Below are 13,777 nucleotides of genomic sequence, written 5' to 3'. Positions count from 1 at the left end.
TCAAATTCAGTACATAGACTCAGACTTAGTTCGAGAGAATCCAGGGTTCCATAATAGAACCCTAGTCCAAACATAAGATCAAACTCTCCAAAAACCCCAAATCCTAGGGTTGTCAACTCGAACCAGATACAGAGACGAGAAGACAAATAACTGAAACAGGCTCAGAGGTCTCTTTCATAGGCTCATGAGAAAACAAACAGGTAAAATAGCAGGTTCAAAACAAACATAGTGAAAAAGCTGATTTGAAGCGTAAAGAACATGTTTTAAGAAAAGCTTGGAACTTAAAAAAGTTCAGAAGGCAAAGAGGTAGCATAAACTTAAGGAAACAGTAGATGAAACATGTTTAGAAAGAACTCAACAAAGTCCAGAAGAAGGCAAATAAGAACTAAGAGCTTAGTAGAAATTACAGTAAAGGAACACAGGGTTAAACGAACGCATAAGATAAACGTGTGAAAGCATGATATAGAAACCAGCAGAAGAAAGAACGGAGCACAGTAGAACAATATGCATAATAAGGCGAACCTAGGAACACAGGAGAAGGACATGCGAGGTAGAAAAGAGACATAAAAACATAGCATAGACAGATTCACATAAAGAAAAGAAGAAGAGGAGTCAGAAAACATTTTAAAACTTTTTCAGAACTCCTAAATTGAAGAGAAACAAATTTTGAAAGAGAAGATTGGGGAAAACGTTTTAAAAATTCCAGTAGAACATAGATATAGCATAGATCTAAGAAAACACATAGAGAAAAACCTCAAATAGCTTAGGGTTTCGGCGAAACCCTAGAAATGAGAAAGGCTTGGAAGAAGGTCTAATCTTGAGTCGGATGAGTTAGAATCAGGCTCCTAATGCTTGAATATGCCGGAGCATGGCCGGAGAAGCCATAGAACTGCAAATCTGAGAAGGATCTGAAGAGAGCCATCGGAGTCGGGTCTCGAAGCATCGAACAACTATGGTTTGATGGTGGAGGGGGTGAGTATCAACCATCCATGGCCTGAGAAGCCATGGATTCTGGTGAAAGGCGGTTGAAAAGGGGTAGGAGGAGGCTAGGGTTCCGAAGAGTTTTGAGAGAGTTTGAGAGTTCAGAGGCAGCTGAGAGGTAGAAATAAAGTATTAGCGTAGGTCGTTTGAGTTTAATCATGGAATGGTGAATTATGGCCGTTGATTTGCATGATCAACGACCTAGATCAAAGAGGGTAGGTGGGAACCGGGTAGGGTCGTTTGGATTGGGTTATGGGTTGGGTCAAATAGAAAAATGGGCCGGTCCGGTTGGGGTTAGGATTGGGTCAATATAAGGGCTAAAATTTAAATGAAATGGGGCTGTAATTCAAATGAAATGGGGCTAAATGTTAAATAGCCAGTTTTTCCTTTTATTTTGTAAAGAATAGTAAAAATAATTTTAAAAGCAAATTAAAAGTACTGAGCCAATTAATAATATATAAATATCATTTTTAAAATACTAGAACCAATTTTACAATTATAAAATGCTATTAATCTTAAAGTAGGCTAGAATTGCAATTATATGCAATTTAGTCTTTTAAATACCAAATAAATTTGTAAAAATGTACAAAAATTATCTTAACTATATTGTGGAATAAATATGGGAATAAAATATATTATTCACCAAAATTAATGATTTTGGGAATAATTATGGATTTTGTGCTGCTAAAATGGAAATTAAATTGATTTTAAAAACTCTTCAAAAGATTGGAAAAATACTAAAACACTTGGGTATGATTATGTATGCATATATATGCTATTTTGAAAGTATTCTTTATATAAAAATACATAGGGAAAAATTGAGTATCAACAGCTGCCCCTCTTTACATGGGAAGGATGAAAGAGTTGTTGGGTAAAGATATGATGGCCAATTTTTGACCGAATGAAACGATTTGAAGAATTTTGACCGAGCTCTGGTTCCTGAGCTGCCTACATATCTCTGGTCTTACAGGAATCAGGCCATATGTAGTTCAGGATCCATTGGCGGAATATACCGATAGAGATTTCAAAAAGCGAACGCGATGTTTGGGTTGAGAAGGATAGTCAGAGTCTGATAGGCTACGGGAACTGGAGCAAGATCGCCCCTGCTGAGACGGCCGTTGCTAGCCGGTTTACCTGCAAGTGAGCATATATTGTGCATAAATTTAAACGTTATGCAAGTTCCCATTGGACCATGAATGTTGTCCTCGGACGGTTAGGATGACGTCCTCGGACCATGACGTCCTGGGCCATGAAGCGTATGATAAAGGATTCGCAGGCTATGAAATGATGTTCTTGAGCTATGAGAATGATGCCTCCGAACTATGATGCCTTTGAATAATGATATGCAAGAGATAAAATGAGGTCCTCCGGCCTTGGCATGGCGTTCTCGGGCTATGCAAATGGTGCCTCCGAACAATGATGCCTTTGGACAATTTGGCGATCTTTCAGCCCATGAAAAGCAAAAGGTGGCGATATTTCAGCCGATACAAGACGTAAATAAAAGGTGGCGATATTTTAGCCGATGCAAGAGCGATAAAGTGGCAATATTTCAGCCATGCAGGGTGGAGACAATGCTTAGTCTCGGAAGGCAGAAAGGTAGCCTTATGCAATACAGAGCAATGCAGGATGGAGACAATGCTTAGTCTCGGAAGGTAGAAAGGTAGCCTTATGCAATGTAGGGAAATGCAGATGGAGGTAGAGCTTAACCTCGGAAGGCAGAAAGGTAGCCTTATGCAATGCAGGAATGCAGATGGAGGTAGAGCTTAACCTCGAAAGGCAGAAAGGTAGCCTTATGCAATGCAGGAATGCGGATGGAGGTAGAGCTTAACCTCGAAAGGCAGAAAGGTAGCCTTATGCAATGCAGGAATGTAGATGGAGACAATGCATAGTCTCGGGAGGCATAAAGGTAGCCTTATGCAATGCAGAGAAATGCAGATGGAGACAATGCTTAGTCTCGGAAGGCAGAAAGGTAGCCTTATGCAATGCAGAGAAATGCAGATGGAGACAATGCTTAGTCTCGGAAGGCAGAAAGGTAGCCTTATGCAATGTAGGAATGTAGATGGAGACAATGCTTAGTCTCGAAAGGCAGAAAGGTAGCCTTATGCAATGCAGGAATGCAGATGGAGGAAATGCTTAGTCTCGGAAGGTAGAAAGGTGGCCTTATACAAGGAGGAATGCAGATGGAGACAATGATTAGTCTCGAAAGGCAGAAAGGTAGCTTTATGCAAGGAGGAATGCAGATGGAGACAATGTTTAGTCTTGGAAGGCAGAAAGGTAGCCTTATGCAATGCAGGAATGAAGATGGAGACAATGCTTAGTCTCGGAATGCAGAAAGGTAGCTTTATGCAAGAAGGAATGCAGATGGAGACAATGCTTAGTCTCGGAAGGCAGAAAGGTAGCCTTATGTAATGCAGGAATGCAGATGGAGACAATGCTTAGTCTCGGAAGGCAGAAAGGTAGCCTTATGCAAGGAGTAAAAGGGCAAAATGATGATAGAATTTTCTTAGCCGATAGCGGATCGAGACATTGCGACTGCTGGGGATATTGTGTCTGTTGGGAGCACTATGTGCGGATGGCAGCTGTGAGTAAGTGCAACAGTTCTGAGAGTTATATTCCTGAGCAATGTGAGTCTCATGAGTGTATAGTATATTTGATGATTTTGCAACTCAAGTGTCTGCATTCAAAGAAAAATTGTGAGTTTTGTAAAGAGGGGAGGTTAGTTCGTATTCTCGCTGGCTCTGCTTGACCTTCTCGGCTCTGTTCCACTGATATTGGGCGTATCATTGGGGTAGCATTGCTAAATGAAGAAATTTTGGTAACAGACGTGCATGATTTAGTAAGGAAATGTGACAATAAATACATAATTAAGAATAGTTTTCTTTAGATGAACTGACGACAGCGACGTGGTCAAGATACTGCAACTCTCTCGCTCCGGAATTTTGAGGGTCCTCCTCAAAATTCTACCCCAGTTTATCAGGCTGCTTCTTCCAACGGCTGCTTGCGTCAAATGGTTGAAATCACTTCGGAATTTTGAGGGTCCTCCTCAAAATTCTGCCCTAGTTTCCAATAGCGGGGGGAAATGAAAATTTTATTGAATTATGACCGAACCCATATGGCTACCTACGTATCCCCTCTTAAATGAAAATCAGGTCAGGCGTAGTTCAAATACATTATGCAGGAAATCGTAAGAGTTACACATAGTATCGCTTCATTGCATCTGAATTGATCGGCTTCGGCCAAACTTCACTGTCCATTTCTGCAAGTATGAGGGCTCCTCCGGTTAGAACCCGGTGAACCATGTATGGACCTTGTCAGTTGGGAGAGATCTTCCATTTGGCTTCATCTTGATGCGGGAAAATCTTCCTTAACACCAACTGTCCCGGTGTAAACTGTCTCGGCTTGACTCTTTTGTTGAAGGCTCTAGACATTCTGTTTTGATAGAGCTGGCCGTGGCAAACTACACTCATTCTCTTTCCATCTATAAGAGTTAGCTGCTCTTAGCGACTCTCTACCCATTATGCATCGTCAAGTTTTGCTTCCCGTATGATTCTTAAGGAGGGAAGTTCTACCTCGACAGGAATGACTGTTTCTGTACCATAAACCAACATATAGGGAGTTGCCCCGGTTGATGTGCGGACTGTGGTGCGGTATCCCAATAAAGCAAATGATAACTTCTCATGCCATTGCTTATGCTTATCTATCATCTTCCTTAGTATCTTCTTGATATTCTTATTGGCGGCTTCTACAGCTCCGTTCATCTGAGGTCTGTAAGCTGTAGAATTCTTGTGTTGGATCTTGAAGGTTTCACACATGGCTTTCATCGGGTCGTTGTTGAGATTGGAACCATTATCAATGATGATTGACTCTGGAATTTCAAACCGACAAACAATACGGTCGCGGACAAAATCTGCTACCACTTTCTTAGTCACTACTTTGTACGATGCTACTTCAACCCATTTGGTGAAATAATCAATTGCCACTAGAATGAACCTGTGCCCGTTTGATGCGGCATGATCGATAGGTCTGATAACATCCATTCCCCAAGCAGCGAACGGCCATGGCGAGCTTGTTGCAGTAAGCTCGTTTGGAGGCACCTTTATCATGTCTGCATGTATCTGACAGCGATGGCATTTTCGGACATACTGGATGCAGTCCGTTTCCATAGTCATCCAAAAATAACCAGCTCGGAGTACTTTCTTAGAAAAGACAAAGCCGTTCATATGCGGACCGCAGGTCTCTGCATGAATTTTCTCTAATAGCCTGGACGCTTCCTTTGCGTCGACACACCTTAATAAACCCAAATTAGGATTCGTCCTATACAGGATTCCTCCGCTATGAAAGAAGTTGTTGGATAATCTCCGAAGTATGCGTTTCTGAGTAGGATTTGCGAGTTTTGGATATTCTCCTTTCGTCAAATATTCCTTGATATCATGAAACCAAGGTTTTCCATCTGCTTCTTCTTCTACATGAGTGCAGTAAGCTGGCTGATCATAGATCTTTACCAGAATAGGATCAATGAAGTTCTTGTCGAGGTGTTGTATCATGGACGATAGGGTAGCCAATGCATCGACAAACTCATTCTGAACTCTAGGAACATGTTGGAACTCTGTCTTTGTGAACCTTTTCCTCAATTCATGTACATGATGCAGATAAGGGAGTATCTTGGAGTTCTTGGTTGCCCATTCTTTTCGGACCTGATGTATAAATAGGTCTGAATCTCCGATCACTAGCAATTCCTGAATGTTCATGTCAATGGCCATCTTGAGCCCTAAGATGCAGGCTTCGTACTCGGCCATGTTGTTGGTGCACGGGAACCTGAGCTTGGCAGATACCGGATAATGTTGACTGGTTTCTGATACTAGGACTACTCCTATGCCAACTCCTTTGAAATTTGTTGCTCCATCGAAAAACATTCTCCAACCGTCATAGGATTCTGCAATGTCTTCTCCTATGAAAGATACCTCTTTATCAGGAAAATACGTCTTTAGAGGCTCGTATTCTCCATCTACGGGATTTTCAACAAGATGATCTGCTAGTGCTTGTCCTTTGATTGCCTTTTGAGTCACGTAAACAATGTCGAATTCACTCAGCAGGATTTGCCACTTGGCTAGCTTACCAGTGGGCATGGGCTTCTAAAAGATGTACTTCAAAGGATCCATTCTTGATATGAGGTAAGTGGTATAGGCATAGAAATAGTGTCTCATCTTCTGAGCTACCCAAGTCAGGGCACAACAGGTGCGTTCTAATAGAGAATACCGGGCCTCGTACGGGGTGAACTTCTTGCTGAGATAATAGATGGCCTGCTCCTTTCTTCCCGTTTCATCATGCTGCCCCAGAACACAACCGAAAGCTCCATCCAATATTGCAAGGTAGAGTAATAGAGGTCTACCCAGCTCGGGCGGGACCAAAACTGGCGGCATTGACAGGTATTCTTTGATTCTATCAAAGGCTTTCTGACAATCATCAGTCCATTTGGTAGCGACGTCCTTCTTCAACATCTTAAAGATTGGCTCACAAATAACAGTGGATTGAGCTATGAACCGACTAATGTAGTTAAGACTTCCCAAGAAACTCATAACCTCTTTCTTGTTCTTCGCTGATGGCAATTCTTGGATGGCTTTGACCTTTGATGGATCCAGTTTTATTCCTCTAGGACTCACAATGAACCCGAGTAGTTTTCCGGCAGGAACCCCGAATGCACATTTGGCGAGATTCAGCTTCAAGTTGTACCTTCTTAGTCTGTTGAAGAACTTCCTCAGATCTTCCATGTGGTCATTGGCTCTCTTGGATTTGATGATGACATCATCTACATATACCTCGATCTCTTTATGTATCATGTCATGAAAAATAGCAGTCATGGCCCTCATGTAGGTGGCCCCAACATTCTTTAACCCGAATGGCATCATCTTGTAACAATACATCCCCCACGGTGTAATGAAAGCTATTTTCTCCGCGTCTTCCTCATCCATCCATTTCTGATGATACCTAGCAAAACAATCAATGAACGACTACAGTTCATGCTTGGCGCAGTTGTCAATTAGAATGTGTATGTTTGGCAAGGGGAAGTTATCTTTCGGACTGGCGCGGTAGTCGACACAGACTCTAACCTTCACATCCTTCTTTGGCACTGGCACAATATTGGCTAACCATGTTGGATACTCTACTACCCTGAGAACATTGGCTTTGACTTGCTTGGTGACTTCTTCCTTGATTTTCAAACTCATGTCAGGTTTGAACTTCCTGAGCTTCTGTTTTACTGGTGGACATGTCAGATCGGTTGGCAGTTTGTGAGCTACAATAGATGTACTGAGACCAGTCATGTCATCATAAGGCCAGGCGAATATGTCCTCGTATTCCCTTAGAAATTCCATGTACTCTTTCTTTTCTAATGGTGACAGATGAACGCTGATTCGTGTTTCTTTGACTTTTTCTGCATCTCCCAGGTTGACAATATAAGTTTCGTCCAGGTTAGTCTTAGGTCTATTCACAAAATCCTCAACCTCTTTAACAACCTCTTCTGGTATATCATCTTCTTTTGAGTCCATATCCGTTTTTTGCGTTGCCTCGTTGCACGTCACAATCATCGGTTCATCAATATAAGTAATAGTAATGCCTGAAGCTTTCCCGACCTTGGTGGTTCCGATGCACCAATTGTTGAGGCATGCTCCTTGGCTCACAGCCTGTATAGAAGGGATTTCCTCCCCCTTCTTCCGCGAAAATGACACAACAGTCCATATTATCATCTTCCAAAAACAAATTCCTTGTCGCTGCTAGTGCTTCCTCTTCTCCCAACCCATATATGACATTGGCGGGCTGGAAAGTCTGTTCCAAGCGAGGTATTGGATTCTCCAATGGGTAGTATAGACTGCGCCATGGTGGTGACCAGCGGTTAAATTCCTCCCAAGTGTATTCATATCACAGACAAAGAGTGGTACCGTATTTTTTCAACTTGATAGGCTTAGCGATTCCTTGGAGATTCTTGCCAAGTCCCTTGCCAGGTTCATATCCGCACCAATTCAGTATACTTTCAATTTCGCTATCCCACCATTTGTCCTTGTCCACAGCGTTGACTCGCTCAATGTGATGGTAGGTTTCTCCGCCTATCTTCCTTCTTCTTCCGATTGTTGGGATGGTCTGGCGACTGTATATGGGATTGCTACTGTCGCCATCAATAATTACCTCTTGGTGGTTCCACTTGAATTTCACTACTTGATGTAGGGTTAATGACACAGCCCCAACGGCATGGATCCAGGGCCATCCCAATAGCAAGTTGTAAGATGCTGGGACGTCTATCGCTTGAAAATCAACATCGAACCAAGTCGGTCCTATTTGCAGACACAAATTGATTTCCCCAATAGTGGACGTTTGGGATCCATCGAAAGATTTGACATTGATGGCTCCATCCTTGATCTCATGCAGGCTCTTTCCCAATGTTCTGAGAGTTACCAATAGACAAATATTAAGGCTGGACCCTCCATAAATCAAGACTCTGGTGATGAAATGATCTTCGCACTACACAATGATGTGCAAGGCCTTGTTGTGGCTTAGCCCTTCAAGTGGCAGCTCATCTTCGTGGAAAGTGATTTTGTGACTCTCCAATACTTGCCCCACCATGTTTGCCATTTCTCCTCCTGTTATGTTGTTGGGTACATATGCCTCGCTCAGTACCTTCAATAAGGCATTCTTATGTGCGTCAGAGCTTTGTAGCAGATCCAAGATAGAGATCTGGGCTGGCGTTTTGTTCAACTGATCAATGACCGAATACTCTTTGGCTTGTATCTTTCTCCAGAGATCATCAGGCCCAGTTTCAGTGATGGTTAGTCATCCAGAAGCCTGCTTACTGGACTCGGCTAGGTGTTCTGGGGTATAAACTCTACCGGTTCTTGTCATACCCTGTGCTGCAATTGCTTCTACATATTTGGTTTTCCCTTTCCTTCTCGCCTAGGCGGTGTAATCCCATGGTATGGCCTTTGGGTGGAACAGTGTTACGGCTATCATAGCCACCGGGATGGGTACCTTTGCCTTAGATGATAACACAGCCACTTTGAATGGTACAAGTGTCTTTGGAGACCCAAACTCGACCTCAATAGGTCCTGGCGTCTTTATAGAAGAAGGTGCTTCAAACTCAAGTGGTATGGACATGTCTACTTCAGCATTTTCAGAAGGCTGGATCTGGACCACAATCGGATTAAGTGTAACCATTGGTTCCTTTGGCTCATCACCTTCAGCGATCAATCCGATCGATCCTTTGGGGTCCCAATCATCCTCTATCTCAATCATGTGAGCGCCCCTACCCTTGTGGTCAGGCAGAGGGTTGTTGCGGACATTCAGAGTTGGCTCCTTTCCTATGATGATCTTGTTGTCAATCAAAGCTTGGATCTTATCCTTCAGAGAGCGATACTCATCAATAGTATTCCCCTTTATGCCGGAATGGTATGCGCAGGTTTTGTTTGGGTTGACCCATTGGGATGGGTTTTCAGGGTTTATGGCAGGGATAGGGGTGATGTAAACAACAGCTTTGAGCCTTTCATACAGTTGGTCGATAGGTTCGGCAATGGCGGTATACTGTTTGGGGGGTCTGCGGTCGAAGTTTGGTCGGGGTCTAGGAAAGTTTTGGCGGATGGGAGGTAGTTGACAGTGAGAGGGTTGAGTATTATAGGCTTGATAGACATGTGCGGGTTGGGAATATCTGGGCGAAGTGGGCTGATATGTGGGCAGCAGAGGCGATTGGTAACTAGGTGGTGGAGCTTGGTAGGAGGGCGAGGGTGCTTGGTAATTTGGGGTAGGTTGATATGTGAGTGGAGGTATCGGGTAGGTTTGGTATTCAATTGGGGTTTTTGTTCTTTGTGCAACCATCACGGCGCTCACGTCCCTTTTCTTGGACGTGCCACCAGACTGTAGAGCCTTGTTGGTAGCCTGCAAAGCTTCAAAGTTAGTGACCATACCACTTTTGATACTTTCCTCGATCCTTTCCCCTAGCTTGATGATGTCAGAAAATTTCTGGCTTTCAATCAGCATTAACCTTTCATAGTACTGTGGGTCTTGAGCTTGGACAAAAAACCTGTTCATTTGTTCTTCTTCTAAAGTCGGTCTGACCTTAGCGGCTTCTGATCTCCAATGAGTAGCATACTCACGGAATGTCTCCGAGGGTTTCTTCTTTAAGTTCTGGATGTAGAACACGTTTGGTGCATTTTCCGCGTTGAACCTGATCCTGTCAGACTTCTCATAAAGAGTTTCATGCGAATCTTTTCATCCCTTCCTACTCCGACCAGCTTGTCGCAGTACGTCCTCAAATGGACTCTGGGATCCCATGTGCCTTCAAACATCTCGAACTTGGGAGGTTTGTACCCCTCAGGAAGTTCGACATCTGGCTGAATGCAAAGGTCATTGTAATTCAGTCCCTCAATCTCCTTGCTTCCTTCGACACCCTGAACTCGGCTAGTCAGTTTCTTGAGTTCCGCGGCCAGATTTTTGATAAGAGAGTCAGACTCTGGTGTGCTTGAAATAGGTTGAGTATAGTGTGGTGTGGTTTCCACATAGATTGGGGTGTTGTGGGGATGATCATTTGTGGAGTTTAGTGGTTCAGGAATGAGCAGTAGGGTGTTGTTTGAAGTGTGGCATATGTTGCAGTGGTAATGGAGAGCGGGTTGGTTTTGTGGTTTCGGGATGCTTTGTGGAGGTGTGGGGTTTTGAGTGTTGGTAAAGTTGACATTTGGGGTAGTGAGGGAAAATGACAAATTCTCCAAGTTCCAAACTTGGTCCAGTTCTTCCTGAAACTTCAATAACTTATGTTCGAGCTGGGAGGCACTTTCCTTGGAAACCTGAATACCCTGAGGAACCTCTACACTTTCAACTGAGTTCTCCTTTCTGATGTTGCTCAAATCTTCCATCTTTCCCTTGTTCTTGTTTTTGATAGGACTCGGAGGAGGAGGAGGTGGAGGGCCCTTAGATCTTGTGGAGTATGATGACGATGCCAGAGTTCATGAACTAACCTTTGGGGAGGGGAATAAACAAAAGATAAAAACAAAAGGGTAGCAAGTTAGTGCGGATTAGGAGAAGAAAACGTTGCAATATTTAAACACATAGTTGAAAAAAATAAATCATGTCCTAATTTGGGAGACTTTTTGTGCCCGAGGTAGGCCTAGCGACAAGTTGATTTGGAGAACTTATAACGCTAAATGCCTCATTTTATTGATAAAAATAAGACGAATCCCAAAATGACACTAAAATAGTAGAAAAAAATAAAATGTCACTAATGGTCGTTGGCCTTATTACATTTTTAAAGCAAAAGAAAAAACTCCTAACTACTTGGTCCCAGAAGGACCTTCCCCAGACTCGGCATCTTTAGCTCCATCGAACAGCTTCACTAGCTCACGCAGTCCCAGCAGCAAATAGGCTCTAGCCAAGTGTCCTCCTTCGCTTCCCTCAAAATTCTGGCAGTTTTCAATCCAATTGCGCAATTGGTTGTACTTGACCTATGCTTTAGCCTTTTCATCGATGATCCTGTGACCTCGAATAAACCCAGGTTGGCCCAGACCATTGTGATTATCCTCCAGCCATCCTGAATAGTATGGGGTGCAACCAGCGTGGTATCTGTCTGGCTCGATAGTATCTCTTCCCATGATGATATTGCAATGCCACATATGCTGAGTTTGGCACTTATAAGGACTGTCATCAGCTTGGAAATCAGCTCGGAAGTGACTCATCTTATCGACCCTTGGTATAACCTGCTTCCTACCAGCCTGTCTCATGACCCGGAGGGGGAAATACGGGTAGGTTCCTCTTAAACCGATCAGTATCAGAAACGGCGCGTCCCTGGATCGGGCGATGAACTCGTCAGTAGGGAACCATTCAAACATCCATTGTATTTGATCCTCAGTCAGATTTTCAAATAGCTCCACCCATCCTTTGGCATCTTCTGGCTGAGCGAACATGTCTGGCATGTAGTTCATTCGCCTTGGTTGATGGAAGGTTATATGATCGTCCCAGTCTCTCCGTTGAATCTCTTGCCGATATTCACCCCTTTGGATATGCTCCATGAGCCAGAGCTGGAGTAGCAAGTTGCAGCCTTCAAAGTGTGGGGCTCCTTATTAACACTTTTCCAAGGCTCGGTACATTTCTGAAACGATCATGGGCACTATGTTAAAGGGTTGCCCACCAATTCCCTCCATTAAGGTTTTAGTGACCATAGCTAGCCTGGTGTGAATCCTTACTTTCTTCATAGGAAACACTATCATCCCCAAGAAGCAGAACATAAAGACAAAGACCCTTCTTTGGATATGCCCCAATGAGGTGAGGGCGAATTCATCTGGGTAAGTGTGGTAGGACTTACTATGGTCGTACCTCTCGTACAGATAGTCTAAAGGAATGTAGGAATCCTTCAAATAGGTCAAGTCTGTGTTTTTCTTTAGTCCCATCATTTTGAGAAAACCCCTACCCTTGCGATTTTCTAGCATAAGAAAACCCGGAGTCTCCCACGAAATACCAGCTAATCCTCATATTTCCTCGAGCAGAGGTGCCATCTCAATCTCCCCGAAATGAAACATAGACCTATCACAGTCCCAGAACAGAGTAGCAGCTTCTATGATTTTGTTGTCGGGTTGGACCTCCAGGAGAGAAGGCAAATTTCCTAGGTATTTCAGGACAAGAGCCTGATCACTGGAGTAAAGATCCTCCCACCATCTTAGCAACCTCGGGTAGATGTTGGTGACCATGCCAAATCTGGGGACTTCGTGCCTCATTTCTGCAAAACAAAGTGTTAGACCCTTACCCCGCCGGACTCGACTATTTAAATCAATAATTAGTATAAGCAGCATTTAGCTCTCAAATAAATGCACAGAATATGGTAACGTCCGTTTGGGTTCCCAGGAAACCCAATGGACTTTGGACAAGGCTATCTTAAAGAGTCATTATGTGGACAACATAACTGACTCGGCTAGGTTTTGACAGTGATGCATGCACAATTGAATAGAGTAGAGCTTCTATAAGGTATTAGACTGGTACCCTTGAGCGGACAACTCAAGAGGGAAAGGCATGGAACCGTCGACTACACTATTGATCGACTGGTTTTACCGCAAATACGCCTTTCCAAATTTAAGGGGTAATGATATCGAAAGGGCGCAACCACTCATTATAAGCATTGCTATGGTATTTTATTTGGCACGAGTGGAATATGATGTTGAATATGCAGTTACAAGAATGAAACAAGCTGCCATGTATTTGCACGTTCATAAAGTAATGATTACAATAATTGCGCATAATAACAACAGTATTGGAGGAAAGCGGTAAAAGAAAGCATTAGAGAAAAGAAATAAAGAGCCAAGTCAGTTTCGTAATAGAAGAGAAATAAAGACATTAAATAAAGGCAATAAAGAAGCAGTAAAGTCACAAATAACATGAACTGGTAAAAGCCTAAAAGAAATTCCCCAGCAGAGTCGCCATGCTGTCGCGCCCTCTTTTTCTTGCGAAATCGGGCTTGTGACATTTGGGAGGACAACTCACTCCCTCTTGGGAATTGGGTTTTGGAACTTGAAAAGTCGCCACCTAATGATTAAGTGCATTAGGACACTAAGAAGGGTTTGAGTTTGAAGAACCAGAGTTTGGGTAAGGGCTGGAAATTATCTCGAGGGGAAGGTGTTAGGCACCCCTCAAGATCCACTAGTGTGGTTCCCGGCCATGTTACAATTGTGACTTCACATAATCAAATAAGCAATTAAGGGCCTCAAATAGAAGGGGATTTTCACATATTATTGCAAGCAAATTGAAAGTTTGAAGAGAATAAGGAAAGCAGATATTT

Source organism: Nicotiana sylvestris, chromosome 6 (assembly GCF_000393655.2).
Source record: "Nicotiana sylvestris chromosome 6, ASM39365v2, whole genome shotgun sequence".
Classification (NCBI taxonomy): Eukaryota; Viridiplantae; Streptophyta; class Magnoliopsida; order Solanales; family Solanaceae; genus Nicotiana; species Nicotiana sylvestris.
Note: the sequence above shows the minus strand (reverse complement) of the source record.